The 23,154-nt window shown below is 36.0% G+C and overlaps 1 protein-coding gene across 10 annotated transcripts in view; it reads left to right on the forward strand.

Moving 5' to 3' along the window:
* Positions 1-23,154, forward strand: part of NCOA1 (nuclear receptor coactivator 1) — a 239,996-nt gene that overhangs the window by 42,747 nt on the left and 174,095 nt on the right. For all 10 annotated transcript variants that reach the window (XM_081795178.1, XM_081795179.1, XM_078444907.2 and 7 more), the window contains one exon: positions 11,546-11,680. The gene's annotated coding sequence lies outside the window, so the exon portion shown is untranslated. The remainder of the gene's footprint in view (positions 1-11,545; positions 11,681-23,154) is intronic.

A 23,154-nucleotide genomic window follows, 5' to 3' on the forward strand; every position in this document is an offset into this window, starting at 1 on the left:
TAGAAAAGATTTTGGGATAGTGGAGGGGGGCCATGCTGAGCCTCACAATTCTCATTGCCATTCACTATACATTTATCTTGGATTAACAGGTATCTTGGATTATTTAGAGTTCAAAATTTTCAAAACATCTTTGTTTAGGGCTATACTAAGAGAATTTTCTGCTTTATTTTAATTTCCCTGATCTGGAAGATTTACTGACGTATTTCCATATATGTATTTTAAGCCCTGATAAACTTTGTGGAGCATAATTCAGCAAAGACTATCATAATTTAAAATCAAGATGGGGCACCTGGGTGGCTCAGTCAGTTAAGCGTCCGACTTCGGCTCAGGTCATGATCTCACAGTTTGTGAGTGCGAGCCCCATGTCGGGTTCTGTGCTGACAGCTCAGAGCCTGGAGCCTGCTTCTGATTCTGTGTCTCCCTCTCTCTCTGCTCCTCCCCTGTTCACACGCTGTCTCTCTCTTTCAAAAATAAATAAAGATTAAAAAAAATTAAAAAAATAAAATAAAATTAAGATACTCTTTTAGTAATTCTACTTCATAAGTACACAGATATTATTTACAGCATTGTCAATACTGAAACAACACAAGAATTCATCAGTGAGAGAATATTAAGTAAATTATGATGTATTCATATAATGTTATGAAATTGTTTAAAAGCATGAGGGAATTCTATAAGGAATGATGTGAAATAAACTCTGAGGTACATTAAATTAAAAAATCATGATGAGAAGCTGTGTAAGTATGTCACCACTTTCATTAAAAAAATATAAATGCTTTTATATGTATAGAATACCTATGAATACATAATAAACAAGGAAAGGGAGCAGGATGATTGGGGGAAATTTTCTGTTTACCATAACTCTTTAAGACAGTTTACTTTTTATATCAGGTACGTATATTAACTACTCTAAATATTAACTTAATGGGGTGCCTGGGTGGCTCAGATAGTTAAGTGTACAACTCTTAATTTCAGCTCAGGTCATGATCTCATGGTTCGTGAGTTTGAGCCCCGTGTCTGGCTCTGTGCTGGCAGTGCGGAGCCCGCTTGGGATTTCTCTGTCTTCCTCTCTGTCTGCCTCCCCCCCCATTCTCTTTCTCTCTCTCAATAAATACATAAACATTAAAAAAATTAACTTGAAAAGTGCTCTGATAGGAGTATATGGGTGGCTCAGTTGGTTAAGCATCTGACTTTTTTTTTTTTTTTTTTTAATGTTTATTTGTTTTCGAGACAGAGAGAGACAGAGCATAAATGGGGGAGGGTCAGAGAGAGAGGGAGACACAGAATCTGAAGCAGGCTCCAGGCTCTGAGCTGTCAGCACAGAGCCCGACGTGGGGCTCGAACTCAGGGACCGTGAGATCATGACCTGAGCCAAAGTCGGACACTTAACTGGCTGAGCCACCCAGGCGCCCCAAGCGTCTGACTTTTGATTTCGGCTCAGGTCATGCCCTCACAGTTCATGAGATCCAGCCCCGCGTCCGACTCTGTGCTGTCAGCAGAGTTTGGGATTCTCTCTCTCCCTCTTTCTCTGCCCCTCTCCTGCAGTCTTTTTCTCTCTCTCTCAAAATAAATAAATAAATAAATAAATAAATAAATACTTTTTAAAATGTCCTGATAACTTTGTTTCATTTGTTGGTTATCTTTTTTGTATAAGCTGGAATGTTGGATGCTCTATTCAGACAGGAGTAGTCTAGCTTCAGGGAGCCTAAAGGCCAGTAGGAAAGATTAAACACATGTACCAAGTAATGAGACTGCTTGCTAGAGTTGTCATTTTAGCATTGTTCAATTTTTTTTTTTTTTTGGAATGCCATTATGTTTATTGGAATGCTGATTTCTTATTGTATTGAAACGTTCTTTATGTTCCAAAAACACGTTCCTTATGAGGTCTGTGTTTTGCAGATAATTTCTGCAGATATTTTCTCCAAGTTTGTGACATGTCTTTACATTTTCATAACACTGTCTTTTGAAGAGTAGAATTTAAAAATGTTGTTTTACTGTGATATATCAGTTTTTCTTTTATGATTTGTGCTTTTTGTGTCAGACCTAAAAACTCTTTGTCTAACTCAGTTTGGCAGACTACACCTAACTGAACCCACTGCTTGTTTTTGTAAATCAAGTTTTGTTGCAACATGGCCATGCCCATTTGTTTACACATTGCCTATGGTTGCAATATGACAGAGTTGAGTATTTACAGTAGAGACTGTGTAGCCCATAAAACTTAAAATATTCACTGTATAGCCTTTTGCAAAAAAAGTTTGACAACCCCTAGGCTAACCTAGGACCCCCTAATTTTCTCCTAAATTTTGCTCTAGGTGTTTTATAGTTTTGCATTTTTAAATATTTAGGTCTATTAATTTTTGTATAAGATATGAGGTATAAATTGAGGCTCTCCTCCACCCACCAAAGGGATTGTCAGTTGCTTCAGTAGCATTTGTTACAAAGCCAATTCCATTGAATTACCCTGGTACTTTTGTTGACACTCAGTTGACTGTGAATTTGTAGATCTGTTTCTGGATTGTCTCTTCCTTTCTCTTGGATTGTATGTTTATCTTTATGCCAGAATTACAAGGTCTTGATAACTATAGCTTTAAACAAAGTCTTGAAGTCAGGTACTGTAAGTTTTCCAACTTCTTTTTTTTTTTTTTTTTTCCCAGAATTGTCTTGAGTATTTTAGGTTCTTGTCATTTCCATATAAATTTTAGAATCAGCTTGTCAGTTTTTACAAAAAAAAAATCTCCTGGGATTTTAATTGGGACTTAGGTTAAATCTATAAATGCATGAGAATTGCTGTTTTTTTTTTTTTTTAACATTTATTTATTTTTGAGACAGAGAGAGACAGAGCATGAATGGGGGAGGGGCAGAGAGAGAGGGAGACACAGAATCGGAAACAGGCTCTAGGCTCTGAGCCATCAGCCCAGAGCCTGACGCGGGGCTCTAACTCACGGACCGTGAGATCGTGACCTGAGCTGAAGTCGGACGCTCAACCGACTGAGCCACCCAGGCGCCCCGAGAATTGCTGTTTTAACAATATTGATGGATCTGGTCTTTGAGAAGAGTATATCTCCATTTATTAAGATCCTTGATTTTTCACTCAGAGTTTTATAGTTTTGAGCATACAAATCTTCCATTTATTTTGTTATATTTATCCTAAGTATTTTTTGATATTAATGTAATTGCTACTGTTTTGTTCATTTATTTCTAATTATTCATTGCTACCATATAGAAGTACAATTGAATTTTGTGTGTTGACTTTGTATTCTGCAATTTTGCTAAATTGTCTTACCAGTTTCAGTAGTAGATTCTTTGGGATTTTCTATATAGACAATGCTATCATTTGTGAAAAAAGAAAAAAAAAAAAGGCATTTTTGTTTCTTTTTTTTTTTTTTTCATCTATAGGCTTTTATTTGTTCATTTTTCTTGCATTATTGTACTGGCAGCCCAGTACAGTGAATAGGAGTGGTGAGCAGGTGTTCTTGCCTTATTCCTGATCTTAGAGGGAAAGCATTTAGTATTTCATGATTATGTATATTAGCTGTAGATTTGTTGTAGACTCATGTCCTAGGCTGAGGACCTTCCCTTCTGTTTCTAGTTTTCTGAGTTTTGAATCATGAATGACTGGGCTTTTTCTAATTTTTTTTTTACATCTATTAAGATGATCATTTATATTTTAGTCCATTGTTAGGGTGAATTTCATTGGTGGATTTTTTTTCATATGTGGAACTAATATTAATATTAATAGTGCATTGCTGGGATAAATTCTGTTTGGTCATTATATATATTCCTTTTTCTTTATTGCTGGATTCATTTTTTTAATATTTGTTTAAGATGTTTTGTGTCTATATTCATGAAAGGATGTTAGTCTGTAGTTAATTTTTCTTGAAGTTTTTTCTTTTGTCTGTTTTTTGTATCAGAGTAATGCTGAAATTTATGAGTAGTGCTTATAAGATGAATTGAGAACGGTTTTCTTCTTATGTATATTTGGAAGAGTTTATGTAATATGGTATAACTTCTTTTGTAGATGTTTGGTAGAATTCACCAAGGAAGCCACTTGTCATGGAACTTTCTTCATGGGAAGGTTTTAAATTATGAATTAAATGTCCTTAATATATTAAGAGCTATCCTTATTATCTGGTTTCTTCTTTTAGTGAACTTGGTAGTTTATCTTCAGATTTTTAAGAAATTGGTACATTTTATGGAAGTTGTAAAATGTATTGCCATAAGTTGTTCATAGTATTCTTTTGTTATCCTTTTAGTAGCTATAACATCTCTAGTGGTGCTCTTTTTTCATTCCTGATATAAATGATTTGTGGCTTCTCTTTTTTGCTTGATCACGTTAGCCAGAAGTTTATTCAATTTTATTGAATGTTTCAAAGAACTAGATTTCAGTTTCATAGATTTTCTCTAGTTTTTTTTTCAATTTTATTTCTTCCTTCTAATGGCTTTGTGTTTAGTTTATTCTTTTTCTACTTCTCTAAGATGAAGGCTTATTATTATTGGTTCAAGACTTTGCTTGTTTTCTAATATAAGCATTTAATGCTCTTCTGTTTCTAAAAACTATGTAGGTGGTATTCCACAAATTTTGATATGTTCTATTTTAAATTTCATTCAATTAAAAATATTTTTAAAATTTCTTACTCTTTGACCCTTGGGAAATTTAGGAGTGTGTTGTTCAATTCCTAACCCTCAGTAATTCTTTATTTTTCACTTATTTATTCTGATTTAATTCTGTTTTGGTCAGAGAAAATACATCATTTGACTTTCTTTTGAATATGTTGAGGTTCATTTTATGGCCCAGGATGTGGTCTTTCTTGGTGAATGTTCAATGTGCCCCTGAAAAGAATATATATCTGCTCTCATTGTGTAGAATATTCTATAAGTGTTCAGCTAGGTCAAGTCAATTGATAGTGTTTTCAAGTCTTCTATGTCTTAGCGATTTTCTATCTTCTACTGATTAGAATATTGATTATTATATCCTTTGAGTTAGTCTTTTTTCATAATTCCATTTTACGTAAACTCTTGGCTTATTCTATATACATAGATATACATGTATATACACACGTATACACTTATATACACATGTATAAATACATATATGTATATATACACATATGTTAGTATGTATATCTATGTATATATACACATATATTTTAGCAGTTGCTGTAAGTCATGGCTTTTCAACCTTGGCACTACTGTTGGATAGTTGTTGGGGACTGGAGGGGATATTCTGTGTGCATTGTAGGAATTTTGGCAGCGTCTCTGGCCTCTCTCTACTAGATGACAGCACCCACTCCCCACCCCCAGTTATGATAACCAAAAATGTTTCCAGAGCGTGCTACATGTCCCTGAGGGAGTAAAATACCCCCCTGCTTGAGAATCACTACTCTAGGGTTTAAAAGATACAACTTTAGCTTTTGATAATCTTTGTATAAATAACATTATATATTTCATGTGTCACATGATCACCTTATGCCCGTATACTTTATTTTCTGTCTTTCCTCTTTATGTACGTTGTCATAAACTTTGCTTGTATATATGTTGTTAACCCCACAATACATTATTTGTGTTCTTCATTCTAAATGTTCTTCATTCATTCTAAAATGAATAAAAATAAGAAAAAAACCGTATTTTATATTTACCTTCTCTTTATAGTGCTCATCATTTATTTTTGTAGATCTACATTTTTACCTGGTAACTTTTACCCCTGCCTAACGAACTTCCTTTAACATTTTTGATGTTTGCAGGCAGTGCATCCTGTCAGGTTTTATTTGTCAAAACATTCTTTCTTTTTTCAATTTTGAAAACTTTTTTTCTGGTGATAGAATTTTATGTTCAGCTTTTTAATCTTTCTATGCTATTTTCTTTTGCTTGTGTAATTTCCTGAAGAGAAGGAAATTTTAATCTTTGTATGTAGTAATTTTTTTTCTCTGTCTGCCTTTGGGATTTTTTTATCTTTCTGCATTTTAGCTATGATCTATCCGTACATATTTGTGTGTGTGTGTGCACGCGCGCACACACACGCATTTAGGTATATTTTATGATTCGGATTCTGCAGGATTTTTTTGCTGTTTTGTTGTCTTGGATTCATTTGGAAAAATTCTTGGCCATTATCTCTTCATCTCATTTTTTTTGTTTCCTTCTCTTCAGGCTTCAGTTGAATATTAGATATTTTGTTATAATTCTACAGCTCTTGGATGCCCCGAGCTGTATTTTCCCATCACTCTTTTTACCTGTTTTCATTTTGGATTCTTTCTACCGACTTGTCTTTTAGTTCACCAATTCTTTCCTCATCTGTGTCCAGACTGCTTTTGAGCCTGTCTCAGGAATTTTTTTCTCTAATAGGATTTTTCTGTTGTTTCTATCTTTTATATTTTGCCTTTTTTTTACAGTTTCCATCTCACTGGTGAAAATGTCCATCTGTTTGTGCATGTTTTCCATCTTTCCTACTAGACCATTTAACATATTTATAGTTATTTTTAAATGGCTGATACTTTCAATAGCAAAATCATTTCTGATTGTGTTGATTGCTTTATCTCTTGACAAAGGGTTATTATTATTTTTTTGCTCTTGTGTATGCTTCATAATTTTTGATTTAATGTTCATCATTGTGTACAGAAGAATAGGAGAGATTGAAATGCTCCTCTTCTTTTGTTAGGCTGTTTGTGCTGGAGGTTGAGTCAATCTAATCATGAACCGAGTGAGGTTTGGATTCTTTTGCCCTCATTACCTTCATTGTACCACAGGCTTCAAATTTCTCCAGCAGTTGGCTGCTGTTCCCTTGTGTCTAGAGTGTGGCATGTGGTATTACAGGATTTTTTCTGTGTTCCTGTACCACCCTCATCTTTCAACAGTCTTTGCATATCTGTGTACCAGAGAGATTTCTCTTTATGTTATTGTCCCTCTGCCCAGTGATTATTGTTGCTTGTTACCCACGCCTGTGTCTGTGGGGCAGGGCAGGCTTCTCTTGTCCTAGTCCAGACCCAATCCTGGTCAGGCCCTATGTTCCTGGGTGTTGGTGGTGAGGCTTTCTTAGCTTTTCTGCTCTTTCTCCCTTGTGGTAGTCAGATTCTGCCATATATTTGTATTTGGTCATGTAGTAGTTGATCCCTTTTGATATTGGTGCAGGATCCTTTTCCCATGACTCTTTCCTGCTCCCTCCCCAAAAGTGGCAGAATTTTTTTTTTTTTTTTTTTTTTTTTTTTTTTTTTTGCCTCTACCTTTTCCTAGCATCAGTGTATCTTTGCCTGTGTCTTGAGGCTTGAGACTGTTTCCTCCTCCTCCTCCAGAGGCAGAGGCATTTTGCTTGTATTCTCCTCTGAAGCAGTAGATTTTTGCCTGGATCCTAGGTTGAGAGGGTTTTCTGTCCTTCCCCTAGTGGCTCTAGGCTTTTGCTCTGTGTTTGATGAAAGGTTGAGGAATCAGGCAGGGTTTCATGCCCATTCTTGTAACCTCCTGCACACTTGCCTGTTGATGCAGGGCTCTCTCTGGCTTACCTTTAATTTTTCTTGTGAGCACCTGGCCGAGGCATGCAGAAGAACTTACAGTTGAGTGTAAACTCTGCGTGTGTCTGGGGTCTCCAGCCATTCCAAACTGACACATCAGTCTACACTTAGTCTTTAAGAATTTGTTAAAATCTTAGCTGATTTCTTTTTCTTACACACGTGTACGGTGACCACTTCTTTTTCTGTGACCTACTGAAGGTAAAACAAGTTATGTGTGTGGTCTCTCCTTGGAGGAACTTGTCCCTCTTTGGAATTAAATTTACTTGGTTGCCCTGTGACCTTGACTCTTTGTTAGGCTTAAGAGAAGTTTTCATTTGATAGATCTGGCTTTTACTCATGAGGGTGGGATTGGCATTCTTTTGTGGCTCTCTGTATTCTGAGTGGAAGTGGAACCCTTAGAGTTCTTGACAAGGTGTGCTATTTCAAACAGCTCTTTATTCTGATCCCTCTTTCATGCTTTCTCTTGCCTTCATCTGCCTCTTGAGTATTTCTTCGTTTAGGATTGAACTTAAGGGGCTCTTTCTCCTGTGAAACCTTTTCTGATTCCACTAAGTCAGAATGAAACATTTCTTGACTTGTACAACTGTCTTGACTCTTGTGCAGCTGTATTTCATTTTTGTCAGCCCATTGAAGCTCTCAGTGAGATTGGGCAGCTTTTATTATCTGAGGCTCCTCACTCTCATATGACTATAACAGTTGATAGATTTTTAGATAGGCTTACAGTAAACTTGAGAGAAAAGATAAAGTGATGTACAAGAGAACTTATATTTATCAATAAAATTACAAATTTGTGAAATCACACTACATAGGTTTCTGTACTGTTTTGGTCTGTACAGTTGCTGCTCTTGAACTCTAAATTGCTTTTAAAAACAACACTTAAATTTGTGGAGTCTAATCTCTTACAATCGCGGGCCTAGTTACCCAAACTAGTATATATTCATGTAATGAAATGTCACGGAGCTTTAAAAACAATGCTGAAACAGACCCTAACATGGAACACCTGTAGGATGTGCTGATTGAAAAAAAAAGTAAGGTGTAAAACTGGGAATTTTGTTTAAGAAGATAGGAGGAATAAGACTGTTCTTCAGTGAAGTGTATTTACATAAAGAATTGCTGGAAGGACATAGAAAAAACTAACAAAAGTGGTGACCAATAGCAATCAAGGGCAATGTGAGCTGCATGTGGGTGACATAGGAATGAGACTGTTAAAATATGTGTTCCTTTTACATCATTTTTCAGTTTTGATAAAATATTTTGATGTCAGTGTATGCAAAAGATGTAAACTAAAAATACTAAACACACCTGTGGATCTTAAAAGATAATAGGAAAATCTGAAAAATACTTCAGAGATGATAAAAATGTTGGCCTATGAAATAAAAATTGTGTATGAGATACCTTTATTTTATGCACATCAGATTTTATAAATGAAAAGACCACATACAGAACATGGAAAATTGCAAAGAGCAAGGTTTTATGAATTTATGAATCTGGCTTCAGGTGAATAAATATTTAAGAAGGGTGTCTTTCTAGCACGGTTAGAGAGGTTTCGGTTCTTGACTCAGTAGTGGAATGGATGATGCCTTAAAACAGAAAGGAGCAATGTGTATAGGCAACAACCGTAACAGAAAGACACAGTACTCAGAGTAGACTGGGCAACCATTTCTTACTCATGAAATCACTTGGCATGTCCTGGGAAACTGGTAAAATGTATCTTAACTGTTGTTGGGACGAATTGGAGATGAGAATACCAAAGAATATTCTTACCACAAATTAAAACATATAAGGAAACAACAATTACATTACTGCAACAGATTATAGCCCAGAAGTCAGCCTTATTTTAGAAAAACCAATGAAATATGTGGGAAAAAAAACCCTTATAAACCAAAGGATGGTGAGAATTACTGAATGTTGTCAGGAAAACTGGTTGGCAATTCAGAAAACAGTTTAGAGTCAAATCTCATTTCATACATCTTTTGGGATGAAGTATTGAAACAATTAGCCTATAGACAAGGTAAAAATCAGAGTATTTATCTGCTATCATTGAAGGAGGAGAAATTTCTAAGCAGAGAAATAATAAACGGAGAAGGCAGTGGTGGACAAATCTGGCCACCTAAAAATAAAAACTTTTATATTAAAAACTAGCAATTGAAAAAACGTTCAAAGTAAATGAAAGAAATAGTGTTTTCATAATAATAACAACCTACACAAACAGTTAAGGAAAACATGAAGAAACCGCTTTCCCATCCCACCTCCCATAGGACGGGAAGAGGAAGTGTACCAAAAGTTTGGAAGGAAAGGCAGTGTGAATAATGGGGGAAGGACCTGATTAACGATATGTAAAAGGCTCACTGGATAGCATTCATTGTTTAAAATTGGAGACTTTAGGGACACCTGTGTGGCTCAGTCAGTTAAGCCTCTGACTTTCTGCTCAGGTCATGATCTTGCAGTCTGAGTTCAAGCCCGTGTCGGGTTCTGTGCTGACAGCTCCAAGCCTGGAGCCTCCTTCCTTCGGATTCTGTGTCTCCCTCTCTCTCTGCACCTCTCCCACTCATGCTCTCTCTCTCTCTCTCAAAAATAAATAAACATTAAAGAAAATTAAAGTATATATAAAATTGAAGACTTTAATGTTAATAGCAGGATCAGTCCACATGGTTGTGTGTTTTCTCTCTAGCAGGTGATTAAATCCAACCAGCATTAGGAATTTGAGGGTGGTGAAGTGGAAGGAAGAAAGTAGCATACTCAGTAGATGGATAGCTTGGGTGACAGTCAAGATTTTGAGACTGGTAATAACACAGTAACTACCTGGAGAAATGAGAGCAGTAGAGCACATCTAAGGGATCAAGTCTGGACCTAGGTTAGGAATGATAGATTGGGATATTGAATGACAAAGAGAAGAGAGTAGGAAGCCAGATGGCTTGAGCTTGAAGGCAGGAATGGGATTGCATGTGAGTTTGGGTCTGGAAATATCACTGTGGGGAAGGTTGATCCCTACTGTGTTAACCTTCACTGTAGAGGGCTCCTCTCAAGAGCCAGATTTAGCCCAGCGGTTGAAAGCAGTGTTCACTGATAGGTTGAGGATGTAGAGGTGATTTGTTTCACTATGTAAAAGAGTTTTCCATAGGTTCCCCGGGGAAAAGATTAAAAGGAAGGGCAGTGGTGGGGGAACACATGGGGTGGGTGAGAAAGCACAGAGAAGACTGGGGTGTGAAAATAGGGGAGAGGGTAATTGGCCAGAATGGTTTGTGTTTTGAATAAAGCCCAGGGATTATGGGTGGAAGCCATAGGTAGAATTAACTGGCACAGTTCCTGAATTGACCTGTGATATAGTGATCATCTCTGGACCTAATCCACTGTGTCTTTGTGATCTAAAGGGAATATTAAATTTAGTGAAAAACTTAACCCTGAGTGGTAAAGCCTAAACCAGTTAAGCTTTAAGTAATGAAAGCCAGCAGGTTTCACATTTCTTATGCATCCTCTGATAATCTGCAAAGCCCCCCACCGTTAGGAATTAGCTTTGAGATAAAAATGGGAAGATATAATACTATCATTAGTTTAGAAAAAATCAAGTTTGTCATGCCCCAGTGACAGTGATCCGGTAAGGAGCCATTGCATTGAGGTATCTTCTGCGAGGAATCCCATTCCCTCCTACTGTTCCACTTTACCTAAAACTGGGTGCTGAAGCCACTGCTGCTGGGGTAACGTCAGCAATTCTGATGAGAGTAAGCTAATAGTTGAGGGTCGCGGTCTCCTCGGAATACTGATGCAAAGCCCAGTTTGCTACATATCTTCATTGGGGATCTGAACCTTTTTAAAGCTAGTAACTAATGATCTCTTATTAATTAATTAATTAATTAATTATTGAGCTTTTAATCTTTAATTTCAATTTTTAAAATCTGTAGTAGGGACAAGGATGAGAATTGGCATTTCTTGAATAAAGCATCTGTGTAAGAATTTTCGTGTGCTTACAGGGAAACAATGATATGTAATAGAATCTAAATCTGTAATGTTTTCAGTAGACTAAGTGTATCTTCTTTCTTCTACTGTAGATCTGTCCTTATTAGTGGAAATGTAACTGGAACCGACTCTGATGATAAAATCAAGGACCATCAGCAAGATCATGCAGTAGAAAATTTTGGTTCCAAATGAAGACCCCAACATTTAGAATTTCTACTTTTTCTAAGGTATTTGAGGCACAATTTTACTTTAATCTGACTCCTTGGAAGTCATTTTGTAATATTGGTTTCTATATACAGATTTCATAAGTTTAAAAGTTTTTGTGTTAGAATGCTTAGCTTTTATGGAAAAATTCATCCTTCCCTACCCTTTTGCCCCCAAAACAGAAAAGATGCGGATTTAAAAGGGAGATCATCTTTATGATTAGTAAAGCATGTCAATTATAAGGAATATACTGGGTGCAGATTGAGACTGAGTAAACTAGGTTAGATAATAGTTTTAATTTTATTATTTATTAAATATTATTTATTATTTATTAAAAATGTCAATTTAGTAATTATTTTATGTATGACCCTCTGGGATAGGCAGATGAATTAAGCATTCTGACAGAGTCTGCTCACATGATACATGAGATCTTAGTGATTGTCCTTTGGTTTGATTTGGAAACCTTTTTGTTCTTGGTCTCCTAAACTTATTATTAAGGGTTTTTTATTCACCAAGAGGTATCACTTTTACATGGACTGTCTCTGTAGGACCTTTGGGATCTGATAGGTCAGTTTCACTTGGACCAGAAAAGGGAGATATGTAATTAAAGAATCAAGTGACACTTCCAAGTCATGGGGTGGATCCCACTTTAAAGACTACATATGCCAGTTCAAAACAATGAATGGAAATGTAGTGTCAACAAAAAACATAGTGCTATCTATTTTTCTAAAATACATATAAATTCTAAACTGAATATAGTTAGGTATTTATTTAAAAACAAAAAAAAGTTTTTTTCTAATGTGTTTCCAAATAGGCAAGAAGTATGGAAAATTATTATTTCAGGGGGCAGGTCAAAGTTGGTGGTTCTCTGTATATATTATAGAGGTTTGTAAATTAATCTTGCTCGAATACAGAGAAAAAGATCTGAGAAAAATGTATCACTTATTACTAGGATTATTAATTTAATTTTGTTCTGTTTTGGAAGAAGAATATGTAAAGCAATAAGTTCTAAAATAATAAGAATCCATGACATTGGAAAATCCTGACTGCGTCAGTTAAAATAAATGACTATCTTCTAAAGGGGCTGGTGTAACTGAACAATGTTTGTCAAAGAAAAGTTACCTTGAATCAAATAGACGAAAAAGAGGTTGCTTTGATGCGAAGTTTTAGAACTGTTCTGGCAGCTAGTAGATATCTTGTACTTCTCTAAATTTTTTTGTGTGTCATTTTGAATCAAATAATAATGATGATTAAATATATAATTTGTCTTGTTTCCAGAACATTTCTCTTATTTTTTAACAACATTAGTCGAATGTCCAAGCTTTCCAAAGAATGATTCTAGATAATGGGGAAGAATATAAATTATTTATAACTTCCTTATAAATGAAGTTGAAGGCATTTTTCACTACAAAGGTTTACTGTTGGGGCTAGAGAAGCTAAATACACTCATTTGAAAACCATTTAAAAACAGTCAGAAGATGAGCACATAAAATCAAATTCTAGAAGTCCTTTCTGAGCAGTATAGTACTATGCTCAGATCTCAACAGAAGTTAAGATTAGGGAATAGGAAGTTCTGATCAATTGGATTTGCTAATGAATTGGTTGTGGTTGCTAACTATGGTTCTACTTGTGAAAGTGCAACATAGCCAAATTTATTTGCCTAATTCCTTAAATTAGGATATCTCTAATTCATCAGTTTCTTATATCTCCCCACTCATTTATTTCCAAGCTTTCACACAATATCCTTTATTAATATTTTTTATTTTCCCCTTTGAAAATGAAGAAGTGAAAATTTCACAAACAAAAATTTCACGGAAGTTTTATATAATACATTTCGACAATATTTTTTTGTAAATTTTTTGATGGGGGGTGCTTTAGGTTTTGAGATTGGATCAAAGCAAAATAAAATCAGTACCTGAATTATGGCCCTAGAACATTTATAAGGTTATATCTTAGATTACAGTTTATATTAAGTTAAAATGGTACCTTTAAAAAATGTTTGGACTCAAGAAAACATTTGAAAACAATTGTTAACAGGGTATATTGAGGGAATAGGTGTTCCCTTGCTACATTTCTCTCTGTGGGATGATGGAAAGAGCACAGGCTTTGGCTCTTCTCCTTCCATGCCACCCTGGGGAATTGAATTAATATTTCTGCCTTAGAAATACTACTTTTTAGACTTGTGATGAAAAGTGAAATGTGTATAAATTTTATAAAATAATGCTTCTCAGTGTGAGATTAATGTTGTTGCTAAAGACGGAGAAGACCACACCAGTAAGTATTATTCACAGTTACCCTTCTCATAGGGAAAAACAGGTCAACTCACACTACTAGTGAGAAGCTTGTAAAACCAGTTTCAAAGTTAATGGCAAATATTATGCTTGGAGAGAAAGTAAAATGAGCTTTTGGCAAAAATCCCTTATCAAAGGCATACCATCTGGAAAAGCAATTACTGTCATGTGTGCATGCTAGCAGAATTTTTTGTTTTTCAGTTGGATGAAAGCACTGATGTTCAGAGAACATACCAGCACTTCATAGAGATGTGTTACTGTTTTATCACTGAGAAATCCATACTGGGGCAGAGGATTTTTGTTGTTATTTTGTTTTGTTGTTGTCGTTGGTGATGGTGGTTGGTGGTCTTTGTTTTAGTTTTAAAGCCAGTGTTGCCTGGAAAAGTTGCATTGGTTCCTGTGATTGAAGCCCAGCAACGTTGGCTGCAGGGAAAGGGTACACTTAAACTGCGAAGAAAAGAAATTGCACCAGGATATCAGTTCATACCTGCTTTTTTCAAGGAGAATTGGCATTCAGTAATGTAATTTCTGATTGTGATTTAGTATCAAAGTAGTAAAAATTGTGGATGTAAGTGATTTTTGGCGACCAAAGCCATGACTTTTCAGTGTTTTATGAAGAAATGGCCAGTAGGTATAGGATACTGCTTTTCCACAGCGATGAATGCTGGTGCTGTAGTGTGACAGGGCTTTAAATGTTTAATTTTTTAGTAAAGTAAGGTAAATATCTCTTTACTACTGATAGTGCCATTTCTATGATTTTAAGGGGGCATAGCATAGCAAATACATTAAGTACGTCAAATAGTCACAGCATCATGAATTTTAATGTTAAGGATGAGGTATGAGGATTTCCAAAAGTCTGAATTATGGTACAGAATAATTCAACTTCTTTTTTTTTTTTTTTTTAATTTTTTTAAATGTTTGTTTATTTTTGAGACAGAGAGAGACAGAGCATGAACGAGGGAGGGTCAGAAAGAGAGGGAGACAGAATCTGAAGCAGGCTCCAGTCTCTGAGCTGTCAGCACAGAGCCCGATGTGGGGCTCGAACTCACGGACTGTGAGATCATGACCTGAGCCGAAGTCGGCTGCTTAACCTACTGAGCCACCCAGGCACCCCAGAATAATTCAACTTCTAAGAGTTTGACCATTTCCCCATACTTGATGATTTTATCAATTATTCAAAGAAAAAAACAACAGTGAAATTTCATTGTGCATTTTAAAAAACCATACCCAAATTTTGGAATAGAACATGAAAAAATATGCCAGAGTCAGAATGCCAGCAGAGAATAGGTTCGGAAGCTTTTGGGTTTTTTTGGTTTTTTTTGGTTTTTTTTGCATTTAATGGAATGCTGAAAGTAGACTTCAGTGAGACATAGTGCTATAATTGATAATTTCTGGGTCTGTGTTCAATCATAATATTCAGAGTGTATAACACAGCTGATTTATAATGAAGAATTAGGGATTTTCAATTTAGTAGAAATATAGAATAAGAAAGAAATAAGTTGAATATGGAAAGCGGCTTATGGTTAAAGATGATTGCAGACCTGGGCACTTGAAATCTCTGCAAAGAAGTTATCAAACATGAACAGGGTGTGGCAGAACAACGAAGGTGCTTAATTGGATGGGCTCTGGCTGGCCAAAGAGGAGACATTTTGAGTATCGTAAGTATAACTGCAGTATACTCAGTCATATCAACTTTAAGTCCCTGAGTGCATAATGATAGTTAAAAAAAAAAGAAACAAACCCCAAAAACTCACGAGTTTTCTTTGGAGTATGCTAAGGATCCCACTGTACCTGAAAGTAACCATGTAGTTGAGGAGAGGAAGTTTCTTTTCTGGGGATTATTCCGGTTAATAAATGAAGAATGAGTGATCAGTAGAACATCACCATTTTGTCATGAATCCCAGGACCTAAGTAAAGATTATTGGTAGCTGCTAACATCACAGAGAGACAGCCAGACATTAGGTTTCTCTCAGTGAAAGTTCACAACACTACCTATTAAGTATTCTTGCTAAAAAATTGAACTTGAGGGGCTCCTGGGTGGCTCAGTCAGTTAAGCGTCTGACTTCGGCTCAGGTCATGATCTCGCAGTTCACAAGTTTGAGCCCCATGTCAGCCCTGTGCTGACAGCTCGGAGCCTGGAGCCTGCTTCAGATTCTGTGTGTCCCTCTCTCTCTGCCCCTCCCCTGCTTGTGCTGTCTCTCTCAAAAATAAATAAATATTTTTTAAAAAAATTGAACTTGAACCTGAATTGCATCAAGCCTCTAGCTCTCATTGCCAGTTACTGGAAACACAAAAAACAGGGAAACAAATGAAATGATACTATGGAGATGCAGCCAGCAAAATCAAGGCTTTGGGGAAGTCCTTGGGACACACAACTTGTTTTTTTTTTTTTTCAATGAATAAGTTGTAGGGAACAAAAGAAGAGAAGTGACAAGGAAACCTGAGATTAATAGCAATGATTGGACTTTATTTAGGTCCAGATTTTAATACATAAATATTTATGAAATAATCAGGGAAATTTGAACACTACATATTTAGTGTTAAGAAATTATTGTTAATTATTAGGTGTGGTAACAGTATGTAGTTATATTTAATAAGAGTCATTATCTGGGGCGCCTGGGTGGCTCAGTCAGTTAAGCATCTGACTTCGGCTCAGGTCATGATCTCGCGATCTGTGAGTTCGAGCCCCGCATCGGGCTCTGGGCTGACAGCTCAGAACCTGGAGCCTGCTTCGCATTCTGTGTCTCCCTGTCTCTCTGCCCCTCTCTCACTTGTGTTCTGTCTCTGTCTACCAAAAATAAATAAATGTAAAAAAATTTTTAAAAAAAGAGTCATTATCTTTTAGAGATACATACTGAAATGATAGTGGATGCAAGGATGTGTCTGGGATACGTTTCATTATTATCCAAAGTAGAGGGGAAGCTGTGGGTGGGGATTAAACCAGATTGGCCATGAGTTGATGTGATCATTGTTTAAAGTAGGCACCTGTGGTGTTGGGGGTGGTGGTGGTGGTGTAATTCTTGGTACTATTCTCTAAGCTTTTTTGAACATTTCCATACGAAAAAAGTCCAGAAATTTACATTCTCTTTGTTGGCTTATAGGAGGACAATTGAATTATATGTATTTAGCAACCTGCCGAATTCTTATTTCTGATAATTTCCTGAGTCTGTTGGGTATTCTGTATAGAAAATCATATTGCCTATAAAAGGATAATTTTACTATACAGTGCTTTCTATTTATCAGGCTTTTATTCTAAGCACTTACACATATTAACCCATTTGATCCTTGCAGGAGCTCCAGTGATGCAGACATTAACTTGCCCAGGGTTACTAGCTGGGATTTGAATCCAGGCATTCTGGCCCCAGAGTCTGTACTTCTTTAGGTTTTTGTATCTCTCCTTGTAACTTCTCTCTGCTCTAATCCCTACACCTTTTATTTTTGTCTTAGTGTGCTGGCTAGAAGTTAAATTTTAAATAGCAATTTTCATTTGTAATTTTGATTTTGGAAATTGTCTTTATACTTAGGGGAGCCAGAGTCCAGTTGAATTTACTTCTTTACAAATGTAAGGTACTCATTACTAGTCTAAGAATTCGTGTGTAGCAAGAAACAAAAAGAATAAAAGTGTATTGTAACAGCTTCTAGTGTTTTTTTGTTTTGTTTTATTTTGAGTTTACCTCCTGATCTGTAAGCAGCCTATTCATGGCTCATTTTACTTTCAATTACTTGTTGATTTCTTTGGTCCTGTTTGCTGAATTTCTTTGTGAATCTTAGATAAAAATTATTCCTTCCTTTCCCCAGCCCTCACATCTGTTATATAATTACTTCCCACCTGACTTTACATAGGTTGCATGAGACAAAATTAGACAAAGCATGTAGTATGTGGTTTAGCACATAATATATATCTAGTAAAAATATGCCTTTTGGCTTAAGAGATAACTACTTCATAATGTTTTTTTAAAAAATAGTTCTTTTTCTTTAATTAATTTTTAAAATGGGGAAGGGTGGGTATATACGGCTTAGTTACATTAAGAATTCCTAAGCCTGGGACAGGTGGCAAAAACTGTTGATAATATGTTATGGTGGTTTAATGAATAATCTCTGTGTTCTCTGTAAAGAGCTTTTTTATAATTTTCTCTGAGTTTGAGAAAGGTTACTGGGAGAGCTGGTTGTTAAAAGAATACTTGCCTGTTAGGGGGTGAGGTGGGAACAATTTAGGGGGAAATGTGACTTGTTCCAACCACATGGGTTTTAAGATAGCTAAGCTTCATGAAAGGAGGCATATAGGCTCTAGTGAGAAGGAAAATTTTGGTTTCACCCTCAAGAGAAAGATGAATCACAATTACAGCCTTTCCCTAAAGATTATGGCAGGTAGCCATTTGAAGGCATGGGCTAGTTAAAAGTTGTACTATTTTTCTGTACTTCACCACGCTCCTCCCTCTAACTCAGGTACACCTGTGATTTTATATAGCAATAAACTGAAGCAACCTAACATATCTTAAATTGTATTTTTGAAAATGATGGGGCACTTGGGTAGGGCTCAGTCATTTGAGTGTCTGATTCTTGATTTTGGTTCAGGTCACGATCCCAGGGATGTGGGATTGAGCCCCGTGTTGGGCTCTGCCCTAACCATGGAGCCTGCTTAAGATTCTCTCTCTCTTTTCCCCTGCTCTCTGCCACCTTGCACATGGGCTTTCCCCCTCTCTGTCTCTCTGTTTCTCTGTCTCAAATAAAAAAAAGAAAGTTGACATTAAGCTATTTGGAAACTAAAGATGCTAGTAGAGGCACAGGAGTTCCATTTGTTCAAATGACAGCTATAATCATTGAGTGGCATAGCTATTAAAATTGAATAATCATTCGCTTGACAATTAAAGAGGAGGTTTTGTTGTTATGGGCTATAGTTTATTGGTTAGAGATAAAATATATTTTTTGAAGAATAAAATAAATATGTATGACAGAAACTCACTTTCTTCTCTGATCATGAAAGCTTTGAGTAGAAAGATGAAATACTTTCCAAATGACACATGGATACTTTGGAAACCAAAAGGTGCTCTGCAGGATTAAGCATAGCTGAGAGGTACTCAATTTAACATCTGTTATCAGTTCGTTGGTAAAGGTGTTTATTGTTCTGAACATGACCTTAAATGAGAAGGCATAGCTAGTGTCAGAGTATGGGATTAGTGAATCTAAGAGAAAAGAGAGCTGATATGAGGAAAACAAAAAAATAATAATAAATATTTAATGTTCACTTTGTGCCAGGCACTATGATAGACATTTTATATGCATGTTAAGATTTTGTCCAAATAACTCTGTGACATGTAAACTATTATTGCATCTATTTTATGTATAAGAAACTGAGTCTTAATAAGGCTTACTTTTGTTTGTTTGTTTGTTTTTTGTTTTTTTTTTTTTAATTTTTTTTTTTTTTTTTTTTTTTTTTTAACGTTTATTTATTTTTGAGACAGAGAGAGGCAGAGCATGAACAGGGGAGGGTCAGAGAGAGAGGGAGACACAGAATCGGAAGCAGGCTCCAGGCTCTGGGCCATCATCAGCCCAGAGCCCGACGCGGGGCTTGAACTCACGGACCGCGAGATCGTGACCCGAGCTGAAGTCGGACGCTTAACCGACTGAGCCACCCAGGCGCCCCTGTTTGTTTTATTTAAATAGGCTTTAGACCCAGTGTGGGGCTTGAACTCAGCCATTCTAAGATCAAGAATCGCATGCTCTACCGACTGAGCCAGCCACACATCCCAATAAGGCTTACGTAGAAGTTAACTCACAGTAGAGTCAGGATTCATCTATCTCTTTCTCTTGGGGTGAAACAAAGTTTGACTTCAGAAACTAATTTTTAATCAGAATTAGAAAACAAAGGAATCATTCTAGTTCAAACACACTGCAAAAGCATAGATTTGGCAAAGCCAGTGATATACGGATTTTGCTAGTTCAGTGTAAATTTCCGATATGCTAGGGCTCCTGAGTTATTGTAATCACAGATATATTAGTTAGAGATTCTCATGCAAGAAAGGTCATAGTTCTAACATACTACTTAATAGTCAAATCACATTTTACTATTTTAGAGAAGAAGGAGGGGTGCATTATTTTTGAAAACAGTGTTTGATATGGAGAACTTACCAGTATTTTATCACTTTAGTTTCAATTAAAAATGAACATGGAAGGGCGCCTGGGTGGCTTAGTCAGTTAAGCATCTGACTCTTGATTTCAGCTCAGGTCTTGATCGTGGGGTCGAGAATTCAGGCCCTGTGTTGGGCTGCATGCTGGGCGTGAAGCCTACTTTAAAAAAAAAAAAAACAAAAAAAAACATGGAAATGAATTTAAATAGTCATTGAAATTTTCAAGAACTTTTGGACATTCCTTGAGATTAGATATTACTTACGTTATTAAGAAACCCTCTGCCTGTTACAGGTCTAGCAGTGTAAACATAAAGTTAGGTTAGGTGCAAAATTGGGAATCTCTGTCCTTACTCTTAATATCATATGGATATATTTAACGCTAATTAAAAGTGAAAGCCTGACTATAGTATAAAACGTGCATTTGCTTTTATAATGGGCCTTATTTAGTCATTTCTAAAGCTTTTATTTAAATTGAGATTAAGTATACTTTTCCAGTTGACCATGCAATGGTGAAAAAAACAACATAAGTTTTGGGTTAAGCCACAAAAGAAAACCTCAGTAAATTCTAGAAAAGTTGAAACTTTTTGTGTCCATTTTCTCCCTACAACAGAAGTTTAAAATGCACTACTCCAACCACTTGGAAAAATCAAACAAAAACTGTTCTTAAATAATAGAAGATCAAATATAAATAACAAATTATTAAGTAACTGAAATGAGACTCAGGCTAAGACTAATACTGCTCTTAGAAGTAAATTGATTAAGGGAGGCTTAGTCGGTTAAGTGTCCAACTTGAGCTTAGATCATGATCTTGCAGTTCGTGATTTTGAGCCCTGCATCAGGCTCTGTGCTGACAACTCAGCCCTTGGAGCCTACTTTGGATTCTGTGTCTCCTTGTCTCTCTGCCCCTGCCCTGCTCGCGCTCTCTGTCTCTCTCAAAAATAAATAAACATTAAAAAAAAAGTAAATTGACTAAAAAAAAAAATGAACTCAACCTCAGAATTTAGTGTAACAAATAAATAAAGTCAAAATAAATGCCTCAGAGAAAGGAAGGATATAAATAGGATAAAAACAGAAGCTGATGGATTAAAAAACAGATACTAAGGGTATGCCAGGGTGGCTCAGTCAGTTAAGCATCCAAGTCTCAGTTTTGGCTCAGGTCATGATCTCATGGTTAGTGGGTTTGAGCCCCATGTCAGGCTCTGCGCTGTGAAGCCTGCTTGGGATTCTCTTTCTCTCTCTCTCTCTCTCTCTCTCTCTCTCTCCCCCTCTCTCCCTGCCCCTCCCCTGCTCTTGCTCTCTCTCTCAAAATAAACAAACAACAAACTTAAAAAAAAACAACAACCAGGAACTGTGGAATTGAAAAATCTAAGAGCTATTTCTTAAGATTAAAAAACAAATAAATCTCATTTTATCAAGGAAAAAGATAGAAAACCAAAGTATGAAAGAATAATGGGAATATATATAGAGAGAGAAAAGAGATTTTTTAAATTGTGAGACAGCTTTATTTAACTCTAAGCCAGCTGATTTGAAATCTCTCTGAAATGAATTGTTAAACACTCAAACTGCGTTAAGAAGAAAATCTGGGTAAACCAAGGATTACGGAAGAAAGTTTAAGGAATTTTTTCCCAAAATTGATTCTGGGGCCAGATCATTTTGCCAGTGAGTTTTTTCTAACTTTCAAGGAACATGTAATTCCTATGGTGAGAAACTGTTCTAGAGATTATAAAAAGATGGAAATATGCCCAACTAATGTTATGAAATCAGTATGACTATCTTAACAATGGTTACTTCATGGGAATGAGGATTCTTTTGGGGAGTTACTGTTTTAGTTTTTCTGTAAGCACAGATTTTTATTGAAATTAAGATAATTGAGAAAAAAACAACCCAGAAACTAAAAACTTAGACAAAAAGATGTCTTTGTATCTATAAATATATTTGCTGTTACTAGTGCTGTTTATTCCTTTGTGTGGGTCCAAGTTTTGACCTGATATTCTTTTCCTTTTGCCTAGAGAGCATTGCATGTCTTGTAATGGATTTTTCTCAGCCTTTGTCTAAAAGCCCACATTCATTTTGAAATATATTTTAACTGGATATAGAATTTTAGGTTGACAGTGTCTTTCTTCCAGTACTTAGGACTAGAACTCCATCAACTTCTCATTGGTATAGGTTCTGATCAGAAGTTTTTGTTTTTCTGTACATAACAGGTCTTTTTTTACACTTCTGGCACCTATTTACATTTTTTCTTAATCACTGGTTTTCAACAATTTTCAACAATTCAAATATCTATAGTTATAGTTATAGTTATAGTTATAGTTATAGTTATAGTTATAGTTATAGTTATATATTTCTTTTGAGAGAGAGAGAGAGAGAGAGAGAGAGAGAGAGACCTGGCTTACAGGCAAGGGGCAGAGGGGGAGAGAATCTTCAGCAGGCTCTACACCCAGTACAGAGCCTGACATGGGGCTCAGTCTCATGACTGTGAGATCATGACCTGAGCTGAAATCAGGAGTCAGACGCTTAACCAATTGAGCAACAACCCAGGTGCCCCTGATTATGATATTTCTAAGTATGGTTTGCTTTGTTTTTCCTTCTTGGATTTTGTTGAGCCTCATGGATCTGTGGGTTTATGGTTTGAAAAATATCCATTATTTCTCCAAAGATTTTTTTTTTTTCTGTTTCTGTCATGTTTTTCCCTCTAGAGTTTTGGACCCCAATTCCATGTATATCAGATTGTTTGGTATATTGCTTCAAATCATTGGTGTTCTCCTTCTGTTTTTCCTTTTGTTCTTCTAACTTTTTTTTTTTTTTTGTATTTTTGTTCCTCTTTGTACTTCATTCAGGATATTTTTCTATTGCTGTGTTTTCAAATTAAGTGTTAATCTGCTGTCAGTCCCACCCAGTGTATTTTTCATTTCAGATACTCTATTTTTCATTTCTAGAAGTTCCATTTTGGCCTTAAAAAAATCTTACACTTATCCCTCAACACTTCCCATGTGTTTCTGTACCTTCTTGAGCATATTGAGCATATTTATAGTAGCTTTTTTAACATCTTTGTCTGCCAAGTTCTGTGTCTCTGTC

The sequence above is a fragment of the Panthera onca genome, chromosome A3 (assembly GCF_046562875.1).
Source record: "Panthera onca isolate mPanOnc1 chromosome A3, mPanOnc1 haplotype 2, whole genome shotgun sequence".
In the NCBI taxonomy this organism is placed as follows: domain Eukaryota; kingdom Metazoa; phylum Chordata; class Mammalia; order Carnivora; family Felidae; genus Panthera; species Panthera onca.